Here is an 11070-nt window from a genome sequence, read left to right as displayed (position 1 = left end):
AGGGAATGTTATAGGGGAAATTTTATGTCAATAAGTTCACACACGTTTCCACATTTTATTTTTTTATATGATCTTTTGTCTTGCATTTTCTTTCATTTCATCTTTTACTTTTCTTGTTGATTTAAAAGTACTAGGTAATACAAGATTTCTTGTTATATATTATTTATTGGTTTCTTTTAATCTATTTAGCCCGACCAACAACTTCATAGTGATTAAATGTCTATGAAATCATATCCCATGGTGGAAAAAGTGCCAAATATTTTGAATTTCTGATCCAAAAACACATTTCCAAAACCTTGTGGAAAAGTATTAGCTAGGTGTACTAATTTTATATGGCAATTGCGTCGAAAAGCACTTTGGAGTTGGACCATAAGTCTCTCTTCTAGTTGCGTGATTGCGTTTTGAAGTTTGAATGAGTAAATGATGTTGAATTAAATTGATAGACAAAGACGAAGGCAATTGACTCAAAGCTAGAAATCAGCTTATTTGTGTGAGCGAAAGATGGCAAATATACTAAGTCGTGAATTAGTTGATCATGACTATATAATTAAGCGTATCATATCCTTAAAAAGAAGTGCTTTGAGACACAAATATCACTTTTCATTGGCGACTCTTCCAAGGAATTTGTTCACGCGATAAATCTTTTTTTTTTTTCTGATATCTTTTTGGAACCCATACCTTCTTGTTTGCTTGTCGTTAGGGCACGGTTTTATTCTGTTGAGTTTGAGCTGGCTCAATATTTTTATATCCCTTTCTTTTTTGTGTCATTTTAATTTTGTTTTCTAACAGTTGAAACTTTTTCAAAATATGTGTATTTCGCTATCCATCTCTTATACCTATTTTTTTTAAACTCTTTGTTAGATTCTCTTCTTCTAATTTTACTTTTACCTTCGTTAGTGGTTTTATAATTTATTCATGCTTTCTAAAACTCTATTACCAACGAGTATATCGTTATGAATAGAAATACCGACACATATATTTTGAGAAAAAAAATACTGAAATAAACACACAAGGTTTCGTACATATATTTATATATAAAGTGAAAATTTGTAAAATTTAAATAAATAATGTCAAATTTATTACATTAATATAAATGATAAATGTAAACGCCAATAATAAACTATGGTAATTGCAAGATGAACAAAATGTAAAAAAAAAATACTTATTTTAGTGTTTGACAACAATCATGTCACAAAATAGAAAATACTTATAAATTTGTAACAATAATAATAACAGATATACCGGGATGGCAAAAACATATTGACGACATACTAGAATATTTCAATCCGTAATCGAAACACACCCTTACAAAGATTTAGTAAGTTTTCCACCACAACAACTAGCAGGACACTACTTACTGCGTCCTTTGGAATATTTTGTGCCCTTGACCTACGTAATAACTATTAACTTACAGAGAGTCTACAAACAAAAACAAAAACTTTCACATAGTCTCCGAACCTATGGATGAATTATCATGCTTATTTTGGTTACACTCGAACAGAAAATTGACTAGTTAGTACTTTTTTGTATCAAGTCTTGACAATATTAATCAACTCTTTTTTTAAATATTAATCAACTCTCTCTCTCTCTCTCTCTCTCTCTCTCTCTCTCTCTCTCTCTCTCTCTCTTTTGTATCGTCTTAACAGTATTAATCAACTCTTTTTTTTTAATATTAATCAACTCTCTCTCTCTCTCTCTCTTTTTGTATCAAGTCTTAACAGTATTAATTATAGGATTTAGGCTAGTGTTTTATGAGGGAATACTCGATGATTATTCTCATTCATTAACAGTACTTAAATACACGAATTAGAAGAGTAAAAATAGCTGAACTAACAACAACCTTATCAGCTATAAACGAGGAACCAATGACAACTTATTTCCTAAGCTAACTCTGCTAACAACCCCTAAATACAAGGAAGCTTGACCAACACGTCAACTCCTAATACCCGGAATTCAAGCCAGCTCGCTCCAGCTCGCTCAACTCCTCAGCGAGCTTTGCTCCAGCTCGCTAAACTCCTCAGCTCGCTCCAGCTCCAGCTCGCTCGGCTCGCTAGTCTTTTCCCGGAATTCTACACTCCCCCTCAAGCTCGCTGGTGGATGTCAAACAAGGCGAGCTTGGAACAATTGTTGGTGAAGAGTTGACGTGGCAATGGCTTGGTAAATATGTCAGCAGCTTGATCTGCAGAACTCACATATAACAGGGAGATCACCTTTTTTCAATCTTCTCACTCAGATAATGGCGATCAATTTCGACATGTTTTGTTTTGTCATGCTGAACAGGGTCTTTAGCCATACTTATTGCTGACTTGTTGTCGCACAATATCTTCACTGGGCCATCTATCTTGATCTTCAAGTCCTCGAGCAGCTTCTTTAGCCACATTCCTTCACACACTCCATGAGCTAAAGATCTCAGCTCTGACTCAGCACTACTTGTGGCTACAACTGACTGCTTCTTGCTCCTCCAAGTAACCAGGTTTCCCCAGACAAATGAGCACATGCCTGAGGTTGATCTGGAGTCAGTCTTTGAGCCTGCCCAGTCTGCATCGCTGAAGACTTGAATCTCACGGCTTGATTGTTTCTTGAACATCAATCCCATTCCTAGTGTGGACTTGAGGTATCTGAGGATTCTCATTACAGCTTCCATGTGAATCTCTGAGGGGTCATTCATGAAGCGGCTTACCAGGCTTACCGAGAAACTTATATCTGGTCTTGTGTGAGCCAGTTAGATAAGCTTCCTAACAAGTCTTTGGTATAGACCCTTATCCACTCTCTTCTCAGTGCTGCTCTTCAGTAGCTTCACAGTTGAATCCATTGGAGTCTCAGCAGGTTCGCACCCCAGCATACCTGTGTCTTTGAGCAGATCCAGTGTGTACTTCCTCTGAGACACTGAGATTCCAATCTTGGACCTTGCTACTTCCATGCTGAGGAAATACCTCAACTCTCCAAGATCTTTGACTTCAAACTCAGTAGCCAGAACACGTTTGACCTTCATGATCTCTTCTTCATCATCACCTGTGAGGATTATATCATCCACATAAACACTGAGGATGGTACATTTTCCCTGAGCTGAATGCTTGGTGAACAAGGTGTGATCTGCATGGCTTTGGCTGAACTGGCAGCTCTTGAGGACTCTTGTGAAGCGCCCAAACCAGGCTCGTGGACTCTGTTTGAGTCCATAGATGGACTTGTGGAGGTGACAGACCTTGCTTTCATGATCACCTTCAAATCCCGGGGGCAAGTCCATGAACACTTCTTCCTCAAGTGTGCCATTAAGGAAGGCATTTTTGACATCTAACTGGTACAATGGCCAATCCAAGTTTGATGCAATGGACATAATGACCCTGATTGTATTTAGTTTAGCCACATGTGCAAATGTCTCTTGGTAGTCAATTCCATAGGACTGAGTATATCCCTTGGCTACAAGTCGAGCTTTGTACCTTTCAATTGAGCCATCTGACTTGTATTTGACCGTGAACAGCCATCGGCACCCCACTGTTCTCTTTCCTCTTGGCAGTTCCTCAATGCTCCAGGTCTTGTTTTTCTCTAGGGCTTCTATCTCCTCCATTGCAGCTTTTCTCCATTCAGGGATTGACATTGCTTCCTGAATTGTATCTGGTGTGGTGACTTGATCCAGTTGAGTCAGGAAGGCTTGATACTTGCTGGAGAGATTCCCATAGTAGATGAAGTCTTCGATCTGGTATGGACCACATGCTCGTGATGGCTTTCTCAAGGAAATGGGAAGATCAAGACCTGCTTCACTGTCAATTGTACTATTTGCTAGTATTTCAGGACTAATGTTACCTTGATTTGATTCATCTGTGATGTTGATTAAGGATCGATCAGGTGATGTCTCATAGGAGTGCTGAAGTGTGTGTGTCTCTTGTGGCATCTGATCTTGGTGAGATTCATCTGTGAGGTGAGGCTCTTGTTGTGGATCTGGTATGGTGTCTATGATGTTTATGGTAGTAGGCATGGATTGAGTGTGGTGGATTGGTGTGCTTGAGGTTTCTATGAGTCCTTCAGAGGAGTCATAGTATGGTGTGGTCTCATGGAAGGTAACATCATAGGAAATATAGGTTTTCTTGTTTTGAGGTGAGTAGCACTTGTATCCCTTTTGAGTGGAAGAATAACCAATGAAGATACATTTGATGGACCTAGGATCCAATTTGCTGTGATCATATGTGTGTACAAAGACAGAGCATCCAAAGACTTTAGGTGAGATGGTGGATATGAGCCTAGTTGTTGGAAAGGATTCTCTCAGTTTCTCACATGGAGATTTGAATCCTAGGACTCTTGAGGGCATCCTATTGATGAGGTATGTGGCAGTTAGAATGGCTTCTCCCCATAGGTATTTTGGTACATGTGAGGTAAACATAAGGGATCTAGCTACTTCTAATAGGTGTCTGTTTTTCCTTTCTACAATGCCATTTTGTTGAGGTGTTTGGACACACGAGCTAAGGTGAATGATGCCCTGAGATTGAAAGTAAGTGTTGAGTTGTGCATTGAAATAATCTTTGGCATTATCTGAATGTATAATCTATATGCCTGTGGTGAACTGGTTTTTTATCATTTTGTGAAACTGGATGATGATTGAGCTAGCCTCAGATTTGTCTTTCATAAGGTATACCCAACTTATTCTAGTGTGGTCATCAATGAGGGTTAGGAACCATCTAGCACCATTTAGATTTTTCACTCTTGAGGGACCCCAAATGTCACTATGTAAAACAGAAAAAGGTTTTGATGGGACATATTGCTTAGGGTTATAAGAGCTACGAGTATGCTTTGATAGTTGACACACATCACACTGAAACAAATTTGTATCTTTATTGATGAATAATTTGGGAAACATTTTCTTGAGGTACATGAAATTAGGGTGGCCTAAGCGATAGTGATGCAACATAATATCTCTATCTGCTTGAGAGAAGGCTGACTTATTTTTGAGGATTGAAGCTGAGGCAATTTTGCTGGTCTCGGAGCTTGTCTTGATGAGGTAGAGTCCACCACACATTTCAGCACTGCCAATCGTCATCCCTGATTTCTTTTCCTGAATTTCACAAGACACATCATCAAAGATAGTTAGGCAACATGAGTCCTTATTTACCTTATAAACAGATAGTAAATTGCAGTGTAACTTAGGTACATGTAATACAGAACTCAGTGTGAGTTGATTGGTGATTTTTACTGAACCAATCCCAGCTACCAAGGCCTTTGATCCATCGGCTATTGTGACATACAAATTCTCATTACATGGTGTATAATTGGTGAATAGATGGAAACTGCTTGACATGTGATCTGATGCCCCAGAATCCATGATCCACACAATTGAGAGATTAGTAATCACATGGTATGCTGTTAAGGCTTGAATAGCCTCATGTATTATACCTCTTTGAGCCATCAGTCCAGTTGTAGGCGAGTCACCTTGTTGGCTGGCTTTTCTGATGAGGCATGTGAGCATCTCAAGCTGCTCAAGACTGAAGGGGCTTGAGGATGCTGAATTTGCTTGTGTCTCCTGGTCTCTTGAGTACCTTGAAGGCTTCCAGTTTGCCGGTTTTCTATGAATCTCCCAGCATGTCTCACGTGTATGTCCTGGCTTCTTGCAGTGATCACAGTAGGGTCTTCCTTTCTTGGTCTTGTTGTAGGGTGCCTTAGCAGCCAGGGCATGAGACTCTTCGTGAGCTATCAAGGCAGAGACATCATGAGGACTTGGAGAGGATTGGAGTGCAGTCATCATGAGCTTTCTACGGCTTTCTTCATGTCTGACCATTGAAAATGCTTCACGAAGTGTTGGCAGTGGCTTGATGCTCAAGATTCTCCCTCTGACCTCGTCTAGCTCCTTGTTGAGACCTAATAAGAGCTTGAATACACGCTTGGTTTCCAAGATCTTTGCATAGAGCAGCGAGTCTTCAGGGCAGTTCCACCTGTGTTGATCATATACATTGATTCTTTGCCATAATCTTGTCAGTGTGCTATAATATTGAGTAACAGATGCATCTCCCTGTTTTGAGTCATGAAGAAGGTTTTCTGTCTCAAATAGCTCCGATGTGTTTTCTGAATCTGAAAAGGTGATACGAGCAGCTTCCCAAATTTCAGATGCAGTAGAGTAAAGCAAGAAATTTTCACCTATCTCAGGCCATCATAGAATTAACAAGCCATGACATGACCATGATATTCTCAGCCTTCCAAATTTTGAATTGTGGATCATCTTTCTTCGGGGCTTTGGCTTCTCCGGTGAGGTGATCGTCTTTGCTGCGACCACAGATGAACATTTGGACAGACTGAGACCATTGAAGGTAGTTTTGGCCATTGAGCTTGTGACTGGTGATGGTGTGAGGGTTTTGATCGGCCATGGAGGTGTTTAGGGAAGGGGTTTCGGATGAGAAAGCTAGGGCGTGTGATTGACCATATTTAGTCATTTTCTGGATCGAGGTTAACACTGCTCTGATACCATATAGAATTTAGGCTAGTGTTTTATGAGGGAATACTCGATGATTATTCTCATTCATTAACAGTACTTAAATACACGAATTAGAAGAGTAAAAATAGCTGAACTAACAACAACCTTATCAGCTATAAACGAGGAACCGATAACAACTTATTTCCTAAGCTAACTCTGCTAACAACCCCTAAATACAAGGAAGCTTGACCAACACGTCAACTCCTAACACCCGGAATTCAAGCCAGCTCGCTCCAACTCGCTCAACTCCTCAGCGAGCTTTGCTCCAGCTCGCTCAACTCCTCAGCTCGCTCCAGCTCCAGCTCGCTCAGCTCGCTAGTCTTTTCCCGGAATTCGACATTAATCAACTCTTATTTTTAAATATTAATCAACTCTCTCTCTCTCTCTCTCTCTCTCTCTCTCTCTCTCTCTCTCTCTCTCTCTCTCTCTCTCTCTCTCTCTCTCTCTCTCTCTCTCTCTCTCTCTCTCTCTCTCTCTCTCTCTCTCTCTCTCTCTCTCTCTCTCTCTCTCTCTCTCTCTCTCTCTCTCTCTCTCTCTCTCTCTCTCTCTCTCCAGACAAAAACAAGTATCTCTCTATCCCCAAAAAATTTGCTTTTAAATGTTAGACAATATAGCTATAATGGATATGTTTTAATATTTTTATTACCAAATATTTGAAATCAAAACAAAATAAAATATTAATGTCATAATTATGATAAGAGAAACAATAACTATTGATTATATATATAATAATTAAAATTGTAATAGATATATAGTTATCATCCATTAATACCATTAATAGTGTAATTAAATTACCGGACAGTAGAATTTTCTCAACATTAATATTTTTGAGTTTTGTTATCATGGAATGCCTTTCATATAAACGACAGTAGAATTTTCTCCACTATAAAAGGGGTGAATCTACTTTTATGTTGCCCACAATGTTACTATTTATACCTTAACTTACTTCGTTTGATACTTTATTCTTGTTATGAAAATGTTACTGCTAGAAAAAATTCTCGTTAGTTGCTGAAATGATATATGTTGTTTCATCTACGTGGTAAAGTGTTCTTTAAAAGAATTAGTTTGAATGATACGTATTATTTTTAATTGTCACAACCTATATAAATACATATATTGTATTCTATGTGACATGATGATTTAAATTGTGGGTGTGTGAATCTTTAATGATACCATATGAAAATTGTTAATTTGTATTTTGATGGTTTTTTTTTAGTTATTACAATGAGTCCGAGTTTTTTTTTTCCAATTCATTATAGAAGCGGAAAAACAACAAGAAGAGAATTCCATGATGGTAGTCTGAATGCATCAGAAGAAGAAACATTATTACATATATAGGCATCACATGCGACGAAATGTCGCACCTAATGCCAAAATGTCGCACCTGAAAGTTCTTCGGGTGCGAATTTAGGTGCGACAATGTCGCACCCAAAAATCCGTCGCTAAAAGCTTCGGGTGCGACATGTCACACCTAAAAGTGTCAGATATTAGGTGCGATACTTTTTGGTGCGACATGTCGCACCCAAAGTCGTACTTCATAAAATCTCAAAAGCGAGGGCTAAGTTCCGGCGAGGGAGGAGGCCTTGTGATGGCTTCGCAAGTGCTCGGCCAGACTTCAAAAGACGGGATGGCGAGCTCCGTGTCCGGCGGAGTACACTAAGGAGGGGACAGCGCAAGCTCCATGTTCGGAGGAGTACACGGATGAGGGGACAGCAAGCTCCGGCGCGGAGGAGGGGCGGCGAGCAGAGGGACGAGAGAGAGAGAGAGAGAGAGAGAGAGAGAGAGAGAGAGGCGAGTGTGAAGAATAAGAAAATGAGAGAGAGGTTGTGGTCGGCGAGAGCGAAGGCTGAGTTACGGCGACGAGGAAGGGATGAGGTAGGGCAGAGGTCCGACAGAGAGAGAAATAGAGTGAGATATAGAGAAAGAGAGTGCGAGTGAGCTTACGTTGAAGCTCGGCGACGAGGAGGAGGGGCGGCGAAATCCGGCAAGGCACGCAGAGGGACGAGAGAGAGAGAGAGAGAGAGAGAGAGAGAGAGAGAGAGAGAGTTGAGATTCAAGTGTGAAGAAGAAGAAGAAGAAAGTCGGTTATAGACATGACCTAAAATCCGGTGCAACATGTCGCACGTGTTGCTCGTATTGGGTGCAACATGACACACTTGTTGCCCGTATTAGGTGCGACATGTCGCACCGGATAGTATTCGGTGCGACATATCGTACCCGATACCACTTAAAATGAGCAAGAGGGACGAGAGAGGGAGAGGGACGAGAGAGAGAGAGTTGAGAGGCGAGTGTGAAGAAGAAGAAGGAAGTCGGTTATAGACATGACCTAAAATCCGGTGCAACATGTCGCACCTGTTGCCCATATTGGGTGCGACATGACACACTTGTTGCCCGTATTAGGTGCGACATGTCGCACCGGATAGTATTCGGTGCGACATGTCGCACCCAATACCACTTAAAATGAGCGAATTTTTGGTTTTATGGAATGGTATCTGGTGCGACATGTCGCACTCTTGTTCTTATTCGGTGTGACAAGTTGCACCTTAATCAGTATTAGGTGCGACATGTCGCACCAGATAGTAGAAAAAATTCAATTAAGGATAGTGAAAATAAGAGGAGAGATTTTAAGTTCGCTTAAAATTTTTAAAACTTTTAGGTGCGACATGTCGCACCGGATAGGATTAGGTGCGACATGTCGCACCGGATACCACTTAAAATGAGCGAAATTTTTGGTTTTCTGGAAGGGTATCTAGTGTGACATGTCGCACCCAATGCTCATTTAAGTGCGACATGTCGCACCAGATATCTTTTCGCACCAGAAAATGAAATCTGTAGTAGTGAAAATGGAAGTAATGATAATGAAGAGTCGTCAACAGAGCAATGTAATGATCAGATTATTCAGGTAAAAAAATTGTATTCAAATGAATTTATTCCATGCAGCACTACTCACCAGTAGAGCAAAATCTAGTGGTCAGTATAGCATAATTATGCTCGCCTAAACTGCTTGGTAGACTACTCTACTAACCGGTAGAGTAAATAATATCAATAAAACTTGTAACTATAACTTGTTTGCTACTATTTTTACCTTTTGTGGATCAAAGATTTAGAAGCATTGAAACCAATGGAACTTATATGTAACCGCCTTTGCAAAACGATGCCAATCTTACTTGTTAATTTTGTGTTTGTTTATTTTTATTTATTTTTAACGTTTGCTCTGTTAATAGGGGATCGGACTGTGGAATTTATGCAATCAAATATAGCGAGTTTGATTCAGATGGAGTTGGCTTTGAAGACATGAACGATGTTCACGTTCCACTCTTTAAGAAAAAAGATGGATGTTGGTATTTTTGAAGAAGATTGTGACCCTTGACATATATTTATGTATATGTACTAGTTTAGTGTGTTGTGTTTCTTAATATTTATTATTAGCAACTAACGTGATGAACAATTATTTCAACTTTGTGTTTTATGTAAAGCTACTGATTAGAAAGACAAATAATCCGTGGTTGTATTGAGCGTCAGAAATGATCTACTAATCAGTAGATAAACATCACTAGCAGTTCTACTTAGCAAGAGATTTGATCTACTGACCAGCTGATCAATACTACTCGTTCGATCTATTGGTAGAAGAGTTGATCTACCGGTAGCTCAATAATTCACGTCGATATAAATATTATTTGAATTAGTGAGTTTCATCTATAAAAACAAACTCACGTGTGAACAAATTAATTAGAATTAGTTCGTTGATATCTATAATAACAATGTCAAATGAACAATTGACTATAGTTTCATATATAATAACAAAATCATAACAAAATAATTAGAAATATTGAGTTTCATCTATAATAATAATGTCAATTGAACAATTTAATTACAATCAGTAACTTTAATCTATAATAACAAAGTAATATGGACAATTTAATTATAATTAGTGAGTTTCATCTGTAATAACAAAGTCATATGGACACTTTAATTAGAATTAGTGAGTTTCATCTATAATAACAAAGTCATATAAAGAATTTAATTAGAATGAGTAGTTTCATATATAATAACAAAGTCATATGAACAATTAATTAGAACTAGTGAGTTTCATCTATAATAACAGTGTCAATTAAACAATTTAACTAAAATTAGTAATTTTCATCTATAATAACAAAGTCATATGGACAATTTAATTAGAATTAGTGAGTTTCATCTATAATAACAAAGTCATAGGCATAATTTAATTAAACTGAGTGAGTTTCATCTATAATAACAAAACCATATGAACAATTTAATTAGAACTAGTGAGTTTCATCTATAATAAAAATGTCAATTGAACAATTTATTTAGAATTAGTGAGTTTCATCTATAATAATAAAGTCATATGAACAATTTAATTAGAGTTAGTTTCAACAATAATAACAAAGTCATATGAACAAATTAATTAAAATTCAAGAGTTTCATTTATAATAACAATGTCAATTGAATAATTTATTTAGAATTAGTGAGTTTCATCTATAATAACAATGTCAATTGAACAATTTAATTAGAATTAGTGAGTTTCATCTATAATAACAAAGTCATAAACAATTTAATTGAAATTAGTGAGTTTCATCTTCTTATCATTCATCTTA

Source organism: Urtica dioica, chromosome 3 (genome assembly GCF_054948205.1).
Source record: "Urtica dioica subsp. dioica isolate 48M chromosome 3, U.dioica_male_clone48M_v1_H2, whole genome shotgun sequence".
Taxonomy (NCBI): domain Eukaryota; kingdom Viridiplantae; phylum Streptophyta; class Magnoliopsida; order Rosales; family Urticaceae; genus Urtica; species Urtica dioica.
Note: the sequence above shows the minus strand (reverse complement) of the source record.